At 46.2% G+C, this 14023-nt stretch overlaps 1 protein-coding gene across 3 annotated transcripts in view; it reads left to right on the top strand.

The window, feature by feature from the left end:
• The first annotated feature begins 525 nt into the window (after positions 1–525).
• AP1B1 (adaptor related protein complex 1 subunit beta 1) overlaps positions 526–14023 on the top strand; it is an 89952-nt gene continuing 76454 nt past the window's right edge. Inside the window, exons 1-2 of one of the 3 annotated variants that reach the window (XM_063913343.1) lie at positions 526–736; positions 9985–10035. The gene's annotated coding sequence lies outside the window, so the exon portion shown is untranslated. Of the gene's footprint in view, positions 737–9984; positions 10044–14023 lie in introns of all 3 variants that reach the window. The other 2 variants (XM_063913342.1, XM_063913341.1) reach the window with 2 other exon arrangements.

Below are 14023 nucleotides of genomic sequence, written 5' to 3'. Positions count from 1 at the left end.
GACCTCTTCTTGCTTCAGCATCTGTGAGGGGGCCGGCGGCGTGGCTCCGGTGACCATCCAGGCTGTACCTGTGATCGTCCCTCTGGAGCTTCATGTCCAGTAGCCAAGAAGCCAATCCATCCTGCACGCAGGTGAGTTCACTTCTTCTCCCCTCTGTCCCTCGTTGCAGTGATCCTGTTGCCAGCAGGAATCACTGTAAAATAAAAAACCTAAGCTAAACTCTCTAAGCAGCTCTTTATGAGAGCCACCTAGAATTGCACCCTTCTCGGCCGGGCACAAAATCTAACTGGCTTGGAGGAGGGTCATAGGGGGAGGAGCCAGTGCACACCACCTGATCCTAAAGCTTTACTTTTTGTGCCCTGTCTCCTGCGGAGCCGCTATTTCCCCATGGTCCTTTCAGGAACCCCAGCATCCACTAGGACGATAGAGAAAAGAATATAATACTGGTGGTAATAATAATAAGAATAATAAGAATAAGAATAATAATAATAGCTAGGCATTCGTACAGCGCAGAACTACTACTCCGCCTCCCACTATTCAGTTTCCGTGTTTCCATAGAAACTACAACTAATAGATGTGGAGGGCGGATGTCCCTCTTTCGTCACGTCCGGGGGCGAGTGACAGCCATCTTTGCGGAGAACTGCCGGGAGGAGGAGGAGCCCGTTGTGCACACGCCTCATATCCTAGATATCCGAGGGGCCCGAGTACCGGACCGGTCACCGCGTTCTCCTCAGAGGTCAGAATCTTTACCGCTGCCATTCTTGTAGCCTTCAGAGACTCGGGTGTAGGGGGGCGGGGAGGATAGAGCCGGAAGTGGACGAGCAGCTGATGAATGGGGGGAGTGATTAACACTTCCCCTGCCAAAGCTTCCGGGGGTTACTCACGGTAGAGGTTATAGAGTGACAGCTGTGTGAGAGTCTGACGTTAGGGGACCTCAGTGCTCCTCACCCAGAGGGACATTCATTCAGTGTCGCTGTCACTGTCACATTCCCTGCTAGTACACGTCATGTGCTGGGTGCAGCAGGTTTCTCTGCCCCGTCCATCAGCATCTGAGTGCTGAATAGATGAGCAGTTTCCTCTTGTGAAAGTCACTCCTGCTCTTTTTAAGCTTCCATTGCTGATAGTGCTAATCTCATCAGACACATGTCCTCTCTCTTTTCTGCAATAGAACTTTACTGCTAAGATCTATCAGTACACGTGTATTGCCAATATTTGTATTTTGTGTTCCAATTTCCAAATGTGTTAATTGCAACGCAATGTAGATATCACTTCTGTATTCCTTCAGTTCTGCATGGTATGCTGTTGTATATATGTGAAGCTGCGTTTGTGATACACAAGTGATACAGCATAGTAGTGTGCATTCTTCATTCAGAATTGTTTGAAAATTCAGGTTCAATTCTGACTCCTTTGATGGCAGATGTAGTAGTAGTAGTAGTAGTAGTAGTATTATTATCCTTTACTTATATGGCGCCACAAGGGATCCGCAGCGCCCATTACACAGTACATAATAAAATGAGCAAACAAGAAAACCGCACTTACAGTACATGGCACAATAGGACAGGTATAGAAACCCCCGGGGTTAGGTGCTATCAAAGGGAGGGGTGTTGTACGGTATGCCGGCGCTCGAGCTCCTGGCGACCAGCATACCGGCGCCGGGAGCCCGACCACCGGCTTACCGACAGTGTGGCGAGCGCAAAGGAGCCCCTTGCGGGCTATTTGATTCTCCCTCCAGGGGGGTCGTGGACCCCCACGAGGGAGAATAGTTGTCGGGATTCCGGCGCCGGTATACTGTGCGCCGGTATCCCGACATTCGGCATACAGAAGACCACCCCAAAGGGAGTATGGAGTATAAGATAGTGTAAGTAAGAAAAGGAAAGGCACATGAGGAACGAAGTCCCTGCTTTTGCGAGCTTACAATCTAAAAATGTATACTAATTAGTAATAATGCATCTGCGGATTTTTATTTTTATTTTTTATTTCCTGTTTCGTGCAAAGCTTTATTGTTTTCATAACAGAAAACGGACACGGCTGTTCATGTGTTGTTTTTTTTTGTGTGTTGCTCAAAAACACTTTATTGGATTTCTCTTGCCTGTCTGGTTTTTCTTTTCTGCAAGATAATGATCAGGTTCATATGTCCAGAGACATGCGAGACTGATCTGTAAGAGTGTCTGAGAAACGGCATGATGCATTGTGGACACATGAGGTAATCCGATCACTGATATTGCCACGGTCTGTCCTCTCTGTATCATGAGTAAAAAAGAAGAAAATGACCTGGCTCCTATTAGTTAGTCAGATACCTGCAGCTGTTCAATGGGTATACTCGACCCATAAAAGAGCAATATAAGTTTCCAAAATTATGAAAAGTGCTGATATGTGACTAAAAAATTTTCCCGCTTTTATTTTGAAAAACAGTATCCAATCTCTGAATTTCACAATTTATATATGAACATCGGCCGGCATAATACATAAATCGTTATACATACATAACAAGATTAAAAAGTTAATTTCCCACGTCTGAAACTAATAACCAAAATAACGCTGAGAGCAGTTTCTGCACATTAATTCAGATCAGTTAGGCACAAGCACGTGTCAAGCAGAAAAATATTCAATTAGTTCTGCATAAGTCAGGCAGTAGCGTTGGTTAGTATGGATATTGCTGGTAAATGAAAATGATGAAAGCTCTTTCCAATATTAATATAATTGCAAAGCTCAAAGAGTTAATTAGCGTTTGTACAGAGGGAGAGAAGCAGAGATGTGTATTACCACTTTCATTGAGTCCCTAGCCACAGAGTCCTCGCGGCCACTGGTGCTGTTTAACCTATAGTTTTTTTCTAAACCTACATCTCCTTTCGATCTCGGGAACTGCTTCGGAGTGCTTATATATAGATTTTAGGTTCTTATTTTTAAAATGAAGTCAGTACAATTCTACTGACATCCAAAATTGACTAAGACTTCACCTCCACACCCCTGCCAGGATGTACAGTGTTAGGTTTTTCTCTTACGTCCTAGAGGATGCTGGGTACTCCAAAAGGACCATGGGGTATAGACGGGATCCGCAGGAGACATGGGCACACTATAAGACTTTGGGTGTGAACTGGCTCCTCCCTCTATGCCCCTCCTCCAGACCTCAGTTAGATTCTGTGCCCAGAGAGACTGGACACACACTAGGGGAGCTCTCCTGAGTTTCTCTGAAAAGACTTTGTTAGGTTTTTTATTTTCAGGGAGACCTGCTGGCTACAGGCTCCCTGCTTCGTGGGACTGAGGGGAGAGAAGTCAGACCTACTTCTTCTGAGTTAAAGGCTCTGCTTCTTAGGCTACTGGACACCATTGGCTCCAGAGGGTTCGATCACTTGGTGCGCCTAACTGCTTGTTCCCGGAGCCGCGCCGTCAACCCCCTCACAGAAGCCAGAAGAAAGAAGCCTGGTGAGTATATAGAAGAAAGAAGACTTCAGTGACGGCAGAAGACTTCAGTAACGGAGGTACAGCGCAGCGGTCGCGCTGCGCCCCATGCTCCCACAGATACTTCCAACGGCACTTGCAGGGCGCAGGGGGGGGCGCCCTGGGCAGTATGTTACTGAGGCAAAAAACTGGCTAAAGAGACATATTATAAGTGCCTAGGCACTAAATATAAGCCCCCGCCATTATAAATATTTGAAAATTGAGCGGGACTACAGCACGCCGAGGTGGGGACGTGGCTTAGCCCTCACAGCTTACCAGCGCCATTTTCTCTCTTCACAGACTTGCAGAGACGCTGGCCCGGACCTCCACTCTCCTGATCAAGTACAGGGAGCACAGTAATTTGGTGCTATTATTATAGCGCACACATCATATATTATTTTTCAGTATTATATGGGCGCTGGGGTGTGAGCTGGTAAACTCCCTCTGTGTTTCTCTAACGGGCTTCCCTGTGGGTCTGTCCCCTATAGCCAGTGTGAGTGGGTGGGTGTCGGACCGGTGTGTCGACATGTTTGAGGCTGGGTGCTCCTCCCCGGTGGAAGTTACTGGGGGCGCAGAGAACGATTTGGGAGTGACTCTGTCGGCACCGCCGACTGCTGATTGGGTGAATATGTTGAGTACATTGAATGCAAATGTGGCGTTATTGTCTAAAAGACTGGATAAATCTGATTCTCAGACACAAACGTGGAGAAAATCCATGGAGGACGCCTTGTCCCAGGTACAGGTCACCTCAGGGTCACAAAAGCGTTCATTTACCCAAATAGCTGATACGGATACCGACACGGACTCTGACTCTAGTGAGGCCAGTTTACATCCAAAATTGGTTGAGTATTCACTACATGATTGTGGCTATTAAAGATGTTTTACATATTTCTGAAGTGCCTGCTGTTCCTGATACAAGGGTATGTTTGTATAAGGGAAAAAAGCCTGAGGTGACGTTTCCCCCCTCTCATGAACTAAACGCTCTTTGTGAAAAAGCTTGGGAATCGCCTGATAAAAGGTGGCAGATTCCCAAGAGAATTTTTATGGCATATCTTTTCCCTTCTGACGACAGGGAAAAGTGGGAGTCATCTCTCAATGTGGACAAAGTTCTGTCCCGACTGTCCAAGAAGGTGGCGCTTCCGTCTCCCGACACTGCTGCCCTCAAGGATCCTGCGGATCGTAAGCAGGAAACGACATTTAAGGCCATTTATATCACTACGGGTGCACTCCTCAGACCGGCTGTGGCGTCGGCATGGGTGAGTAGTGCTATTGCTAAGTGGGCTGATAATTTGGTATCTGACATGGATACCCTGGATAGGGATAACATTCTTTTGACTCTTGGTTATATCAGGGACACTGCAGTTTACTTAAAGGATGCGGCGAGGGATATTGGCCTCTTGGGATCAAGGGCCAATGCCATGGCAGTCTCGGCCAGGAGAGCGCTGTGGATTCATCAATGGAATGCTGATGCCGACTCCAAGAAAGCTATGAAAGCTCTCCCATATAAAGGTAGTGTCTTGTTTGGTGACGGCCTCGCTGACCTGGTGTCTACCGCTACAGCGGGTAAGTCATCTGTTCTTCCTTATGTTCCAGTGCAACAGAAAAAGGCACCCTATTATCAGATGCAGTCCTTTCGGCCTAATAAATACAAAAAAGGAAGAGGCTCGTCCTTCCTTGCTTCAAAAGATAGAGGAAGGGGAAAAAGGTCGCCTTCTGTGTCAGGCTCCCAGGACCAAAAGTCCTCCCCGGCCTCTGCCAAGTCCACTGCATGACGCTGGGGCTCCCCTACGGGAGTCTGTGCCGGTGGGGGCGCGTCTCAGACTCTTCAGTCAGGTCTGGTTTCACTCGGGCCTAGATCCTTGGGTGTTAGACATAGTGTCCGAAGGGTACAAACTGGAGTTTCAGGAGGTGCCCCCCCCCCCCCCACCGTTTTTTCAAATCAGCCTTGCCAGTTTCTATCCCAGAAAGGGAAGTAGTGAGTGCTGCGATACAAAAGCTGTGTCAACAGAGTGTCATTGTCCCGGTACCCCCGCCCCAGCGGGGAGAAGGGTTTTATTCAAGCCTCTTTGTCGTACCAAAGCCGGACGGCTCGGTCAGACCGATCCTGAACCTAAAATCCCTCAATCTGTATTTGAAAACTTTCAAGCTCAAGATGGAATCTCTTCGAGCAGTGATCTCCAGTTTGGTCGGGGGTATTTTATGGTGTCAGTCGACATAAAAGATGCCTACTTACACGTTCCGATATATCTTCCACATCAAGCTTTCCTGAGGTTTGCGGTGCAGGATTGTCATTACCAATTTCAGACGTTGCCGTTTGGGCTTTCCATGGCCCCGACGGTCTTCACCAAAGTGATGGCGGAAATGATGGTACTCCTACGCAAGCAAGGTGTCACAATTATCCCGTACTTGGACGATCTCCTGATAAAGGCAAGATCGAAGGAGCAGTTGCTAAGAAATGTGGAACTCTCCCTGACGGTTCTGCAACTTCATGGTTGGATTCTAAATTTGCCAAAGTCTCAGTTGATTCCAACAACTCGGCTGCCTTTCTTGGGCATGATCCTGGACACACTGAACTGCAAAGAGTGTTTCTTCCAGCGGAAAAAGCTCTGGAAATCCAATGCATGGTCAAGGAGATTCTGAAACCGGCAAGGGTTTCGATTCATCAGTGCACTCGAGTGCTAGGGAAGATAGTTGTGGCTTATGAAGCCATTCCGTTTGGCAGGTTTCATGCCCGGGTGTTTCAGTGGGACCTGCTGGACAAATGGTCCGGGTCTCACCTGCACATGCACCGGAAAATAAGTCTATCTTCCAGGACCAGAATTTCTCTCCTGTGGTGGCTGCAAAGTTCTCACCTTCTAGAGGGACGCAGGTTCGGAATCCAGGATTGGGTCCTGCTGACTACGGATGCAAGTGTCCGAGGCTGGGGAGCAGTCACACGGGGAAAAAGTTTCCAGGGAAGATGGTCAAGCCAGGAAACTTGTCTCCACATAAACGTTCTGGAGTTAAGAGCCATCTGCAACGGCCTTCTGCAAGCGGAACACCTGTATCGAGGTCTACCTGTCCTGATTCAGTCGGACAACGTAACAGCGGTAGTGTACGTAAACCGCCAGGGCGGAACAAAGAGCAGAGCGGCGATGGCGGAGGCCACAAGGGTTCTCCGCTGGGCGGAAAAGCACGTGAGCGCTCTGTCAGCAGTCTTCCTTCCGTGCGTGGACAACTGGGAAGCAGACTTCCTCAGCAGACACGATCTCCATCCAGGAGAGTGGGCTCTTCATCAAGAGGTATTTACAGAAGTGACAAGGCGTTGTGGAATTCCTCAAATAGACATGGTGGCGACTCGCCTCAACAAGAAGCTTCCGAGGTATTGTTCCAGGTCAAGGGACCCCAAGCCAGTGCAGTGGATGCCCTGGTAACTCCGTGGGTGTTTCAGTCAGTGTATGTGTTTCCTTCACTTCCTCTCATTTTAAAAGTGTCGAGGATCATAAGACGAACAAGGGTTCCGGCAGTACTCGTCGTTCCAGATTGGCCACAGAGGGTCTGGTTTCCGGATCTTCAGGAATTGCTCATAGAAGATCCTTGGCCGCTTCCTCTCAGAGAGGACCTGTTACTGCAGGGGCCATGCGTATTCCAAGACTTACTGCGGCTGCGTTTGACGGCGTCGAGGTTGAACGCCAAATCCTAGCTCGAAAGGGTATTCCTGGGGAAGTCATCCCCACTCTCCTTAAGGCTAGAAAGGAGGTCACGGCGAAGCATTATCACCGTATTTGGAGAAAATATGTGTCGTGGTGTGAAGCCAAGAAAGCTCCTGCGGAGGAGTTTCAGCTAGGTCGTTTCCTCCATTTTTTGCAGGCAGGCGTGGATGCAGGCCTGAAATTGGGTTCCAACAAAGTGCATTGTCTTATTTTCTTTCAAAAAGAATTGGCCGTCCTTTCTGAAGTTCAGACTTTCGTGAAGGGTGTGCTGCATATCCATCCTCCGTTTGTGGCACCGTGGGATCTTGACTTGGTGTTACAATTTCTTATGTCTCACTGGTTTGAACCTTTGCGAAAGGTTGAGTTGAAATTTCTCACTTGGAAAGTAGTCATGCTTTTAGCCTTGGCCTCCGCCAGACGGGTGTCGGAATTGGCGGCTTTGTCTCACGAGCCCATATTTGATTTTTCCATGTGGATAGAGCGGAATTGAGAACTCGTCAACAATTTCTGCCGAAGGCGGTTTCTTCGTTTCACATAAATCACACCTATTGTGGTGCCTGTGGCTATGGATGCCGTGGCAGTACCAAAATCTCTCGATGTCGTGAGAGCTTTGAAAATTTATGTCGCCAGAACGGCTCTTGTCAGGAAAACGGAGGCTCTGTTTGTCCTGTATGCTTCCAACAAGATTGGAAATCCTGCTTCCAAGCAGACTATTGCATGCTGGATTTGTAATACGATCCAGCAGGCTCATTCTACGGCTGGATTGCCGTTGCCGAAGTCAGTGAAGGCCCATTCTACCAGGAAGGTGGGCTCATCTTGGGCGGCTGCCCGAGGGGTCTCGGCACTTCAACTTTGCCGAGCAGCTACGTGGTCGGGTTCAAACACTTTTGCTAAGTTCTACAAGTTTGATACCCTGGCTGATGAGGACCTCATGTTTGCTCAGTCGGTGCTACAGAGTCGGCCGCACTCTCCCGTCCGGTCTGGAGCTTTGGTATAGACCCCATGGTCCTTTTGGAGTCCCCAGCATCCTCTAGGACGTAAGAGAAAATAGGATTTTAATACCTACTGGTAAATGCTTTTCACCTAGTCCGTTTTTTGTTCATACTGTACTCTGGTTTTCCTGGTAATCCAGTTGTACGGTGTGTTGTGGTGTGAGCTGGTATGTATCTCACCCTTAGTGTAACAGAAATCCTTTTCCTCGAAATGTCCGTCTCCCTGGGCACAGTTCCTATAACGGAGGTCTGGAGGAGGGGCATAGAGGGAGGAGCCAGTTAACACCCATTCAAAGTCTTATAGTGTGCCCATGTCTCCTGCGGATCCCGTCTATACCCCATGGTCCTTTTGGAGTCCCCAGCATCCTCTACGGACTAGGAGAAAAGGATTTACTGGTAGGTATTAAAATCCTATTTTTCCAAGCATAGCATTTACCACCCAAATCTAACTCTCTCTCTGCACATATTATATCTGCCTCCCCTGCAGTGCACATAGTTTTGCCCAATTACTAACAAAATTCCTGCTGCGATCAACTCAGAATTACCCCCTTATTGTGCAGTTTAAACAGGGTCAGACCCAGGGTGGAACTGTGTCCAGAAACCTGGGTCGAACCTGGGTTTTTGGTGTAAAAGTGGTATAACTCAAAAGTTCTCAAACTTTGTCCTCAAGGCACGCCAACGGTCCAGGTTTTAAGTTTATCCATGCTTGGCCACAGGTGACTTAATTAGCAACTCAGTCACACCCCTCTTAGACCGCCAGCTTTGAACACGGGTTATTGCACATGAGCGCGCATAACCCGTGTTGCTGTGCGGTCTGAAAGGGCCCAGTTGGAATAATCCGGGTCGAAAAACCCGGTTTTCCAACTCTGGTAGCAAGCAGGGTTGAACACGTGTTCAACCCGGCTCGCTGTGCTGTGTGAACGGGAAGCCGGGTTGATGCGTCCCGTCTCACGTTCACTGTGTGTGGACGGGCGGCGCTTGGAGATCATGTGATCCCTATGTCGGGTTGGGGACAGTGGCGTTGAGGGCCCTAAGGTGGGTCGCACTCTGGAAGCACCCATGTAAGGCTCCTGGGTACGACCTGCCTCAGGCTGTGTGAAAGGGGTATCAGTTTGATTTAACCGTCTGTGCTGAGCCATGAATATACCTAAAACATGGACTGGGGTGCCTTGAGGGCCGCATTAGAGATCCTCTGCATTGAGAACCGATGCTGTAACTCCTTTTGAATTGCTATTGGCCTCTCTTACCTCAACCCTTCTCATCCAGATACTCTGTTTTGGAGGCTGACATTATCTAGAAAGATTCACAGTAGTTTATTTATTTACAGTTTCTTATATAGCGCAACATATTCTGTTGCGCTTTACAATTGGAATCAACAATGATGAGATTAACTGGGTAATAACAGACAGACATAGAGGTAGGAAGGCCCTGCTCACAAGCTTACAATCTATAGGTAGTTCCATAATTTCTCCACTTTTATGCTAGGCTAAATTACCTGTGCTTCAGGAAGTAGCGAATGCTTTGGAAATATTTTTGAACATTCTCCTGGTTGCTACATCTCATTGACCTTGCCACTATAATATGTGCAAAAGGACTATATTTATGAATTAGATCTCTAATGGAAGATAATGTATTGTGTAATAGTTTTTCTATAATGGTACATATAACACAATATCTAAATAATATAAAATGTAGCACAACAACAATTACATCAACATTTGTTAGAGACCAGTTTGTCACATATCTGTCAGGGGTTCTCAATTCTCTTCCTCAAGCGCCACCAACAGGTCATGTTTTTAGGATTTCTTTAATCATGCACTTGTATTTTGCTTGGTCAATTATTATCTCATCTCCTTCTACAGACAGAAATTCTCCAAACATGGCCTGAGGGTTGAAAACCACTGCTATATATTGTAAGCTTGTGAGTAAGGCCCATTTACCTCTCTCTGCCTGTTATTACCCAGTATCGTTTTATTACTACTCTGTTCCCAACAAAATAAAAAACACTGGAGCAAACAGCTTCCTGTGGAGTTATAGCATACCTTGTAATTCTCTCTCTCTCTCTCTCTCTCTCTCTCTCTCTCTCTCTCTCTCTCTCTCTCTCTCTCTCTCTCTCTCTCTCTCTCTCTCTCTCATCATCCCTGTTTTTCTGTATATGGGATTAATTCAGTTGTTTTTCTATCACCGAGATAATTAATGTGAGCCTGACAGAGGAATTTAATTGTTTTGGGGGCCCAAATAATATGGGTTTAGCTAGGTAAAGTGGCTAAACCCGTTTTAAGTCCAGGTTAGCGCTCCCAAACCCTGGACTGTTCACTGATTTCTGCTCGCCACCTCAGTTGGCTCCGAGCAGAAATCATGTGATCATGCCCATCAAGAGGAAAAATGTAATACGTTTGGTGGGTGCGCGAAACCATAGGTGCGTATAAAAACAATTGCATTACCCCATTTGTGTCTAGTTACAAATTCCAGTATTCATTGTCACATTGCAGTCTTATAATATTTGTGTAGTTTTGCATTGCATAGAGATACACAATCACACATTAATAATATTGTACTATTTATTTTTTTATTTTTTTATTACATTGCCGTTTGTGTGGGTCAAGTAAAAATGACCATAGGAAGTAAGTTTTGAAATGTGGTATAGAACACGCTTTCTGTGTGTTTAGGGTGTTCTACTTGTGTTATAAATCTACATGAAATATTAAACTATATTGTTTTAATAGATTAATAGAGGCATGATTGCTCACTATAACTTATTGCCATTTCAGTTAGTTTGGGACAATATAATTTATTGTTCTGCCACTCTATCTGATTAGAGCTCCGTCACCTGGTTCTGCGAGTCTCCTTTCTCCCGAGTTACAGTAGTAAGCGGCTAAGCTTGTCCCTCCAGCTTTTCTATCACAGTGTACATAGAACTCTGCTCAAAAAAGTGATTTCTCCTTCCCTGTTGTTAAAAAATGTAGATCATTTGCTGACTCGCATTTCAATAGAACTGTCCATTCATTTCCTTTAAACCCTGTTGTTAAGCCTGCTGATAGTAATAGTGTCCCAATACTCGTAAAATCTGTGTCCACGTTCTGAAAGCTGTGCTTGCTCTAACAGCAGTGTTTTCCTATATTAGCTGACATTCCGGTGTATATTTTGCACCTCCGACTCCTTACACTTAGGGAGGCAGTACGAGGGTTGGAGTGGGCGTGTAAGTGTATAGTCAAAGTAATGTTATGATCCATACTAGCCACAAGAAAGACGCATATGCTCCGGTTTGAAAGTGGATCACTTACGGATTCTCGACCACCGGTGCAAAAAGTGAGGATAATATACTTCAACTTAAGGAAAATGTGCCCTTTTTTTCCTGGTCAGTACTTTGTGCTTGCAATTTAGACGCACATTATTACAAAGTTTTGCTTGTGCAATGACTCGTTTATTTATGGATTCTGGATTGTCATTTACACTTTTCATAAAGATTTATCATTCATGTAGATTTAGGCATATTATGTAGGAATCTACAGTTGGAGACATTTGTAACGTGTACAAACTGATGGGAATGGTTTTGTCTCATGTTGTCAGATGTTTCCTGACCTGTTTGTTACTGATTTCTTTGTGATCTTAGAAAAAGCACACAAAGAAAACAATACATGATAAAATATGCATAAATGCAGGGCTCGACAAATCCCAGGGGCCAGGTCGCCATGGCCTCTAGATTTTACTGGCTGGCGACCATGTTATTAATGTGGCCGCTAGGGAGGGGTGTTATTTTGCACAGCTATGTGGTTGGGGAGGCCTGGTTTGCCATGGGGTACCCCCTTAGGTGTGTGTTCATGTGAGTTGGTTTGCTGAGGTGGGTGGGGGGGAAGCAGCTCAGTTATGTGGCTGCAGGGTGGGATGGCGACAGTGGTCTGGCTCCTACACTTTCATTCTGGTTCTTACATTTTACAAAAAATGCGTAAAGCCCTGATAACTGTACTCGCTACTGTGTTTTTGTTTTTTGTCATCAATTTTTTTAGACTTCACTACAGTGTGCAGTATGGTTAAAGTAGGCTCTTTGTAATGTGAACTCTATTACACAGATTTTGTGTGTTGGCATTTACCACTGTGTGTTCATTCCTATTAACTGTTGTCCACAGTTAAAAAACATTTATCTAAACTTAGAACTGCAATATACACCTCAAGCCTTAATATATTTTCTTGAAAGAAAAAGCAGGCTCAGTTCAGAGCTGCTGCATGTAGCTGAGCATGTTCTTGAGTAGTTTAGGTACCTGGAAGAAGCTACTGTAGATACTGGACCCAGGGGAACTGGGATTAAGGCTAAATTGTCACAGCAAACTGGACAATCTAGCTTTGGTCTTAGAACATGGGCAGTGGGTTCATGATGACTCGTCAGTTCCTGTTTCTCTATGGGGTTTCTCCTTTAGGCCAGAGCTAGAAAGATTAACCGAACCACAATAGGAAAGAATTAATATCTCCTAGTAAGCTACCAGACCTAAAAATTGTTTTGCACCTTTTATAACACAGGTCATGTGAGAACCCCAGAAGATAGTTTTCCTCTGTTCTTGGAGGTCAGCAAAAAAAACAGCCTTAGGTAGCTAAGTTCCGCTCCCAAGCCTTTGCAGGAACAGATATGACGGGCAGGGTTCTCTCCCAGGAAGTGAGCCTGTTTGATTTCACCGTCTCACCTGGTCAAGCAGAACAGTAAATCAGGAATACTTGTAACCTCCATCCAGATATTTTTTCCAAACTTTCTGGAAACAAAAACATTATGCTTTGTCCTAAGCAAAGCTATACAGAGGAGGAACCTTTGCTTTCACAGGGATATATAGGAGACACTGGGTTTTTTATGTCATAGATAGACTTTTTTGATCCAATCTGAACCAGAAATTCCTTATTATATTGTTCCTGCTAGGAAGCAGGCAGGGCAGGATGCAGTGGTGCTGGGGGTTTGGCCCTGCTGGTGTCACTATTGGGGGCAGTGTGGCTTGTCAACGTCACTAATGGGACATGCCTAGCACTTACGGAAGTGCCGGGCTTTCCCCAAACTCTACCTTTAATGTGAATAGATGCAGTGCACGTGCGCACAGCATCTGTTCATGCGGCGGCAGCACGGCAACGGGCAGGCGGTTTTAGCAGGGCTCCGGTAAAGGAGCCGGGCACATTTTGCCATTTAAAAATCAGGCAGGGAGCGGTGCCCTGCTAAACCCTATTGAGCACATGAACACTATTATTATTATTCAGATAGCATGTGGTCAGACTCAACATAGAGCCCTTAAAGTCATCAGCAACAGTTTGGAACACAACAAGTTCATAGACCTCATGGCATATGCATGCATGTTCTAAATCTGGTAGGAACCACTGTACCTCTTCAGCGTTGCTGTTCTGTTCCATCTCTTTGCTGTTCAGACTCTACTGTCGCATAGATCACAATGATTCCTGCCTCTCCCTGATCCAGGGTGTGACAATCATCCATTTTCTGGACATACAGCTGATCAGAGCATGGTTCCCAACCTTGTTGCAGGCTCATTTTCCGAAAACGATTAAAGCCTTAGGGCAGGCATTTCCAACCTTGGGTCTCCAGGCACACCAACAGTCCAGGTTTTAGTGATATCTATTGTTACGCACAGATGGCTAAATCAGAATAGCTGAGGTACTAATTAAGTCACCTGTGCTCAAGCCTGGATATCGCTAAAACCTGGAATTCAGTGCACCGATACACAGGCCTCTGACTAGGTTCCAAAACAATGGAGCTGGCGCACACTGGAGGAACTGAAGACAAGTAGCGAACTGGGCGCTGTGAGGTGTACTAGAGAGTAGTTGGCAGGAAACGTGTTACCAGGGCACAGGTGGAATCAGAACAGCAGAATAGCCAAAGTCGGAACCAGGAAGTTACTAAAACAATACCATCAG

Source organism: Pseudophryne corroboree, chromosome 1 (genome assembly GCF_028390025.1).
Source record: "Pseudophryne corroboree isolate aPseCor3 chromosome 1, aPseCor3.hap2, whole genome shotgun sequence".
NCBI lineage: Eukaryota > Metazoa > Chordata > Amphibia > Anura > Myobatrachidae > Pseudophryne > Pseudophryne corroboree.
This window is presented reverse-complemented; position numbering and strand designations above follow the sequence as displayed.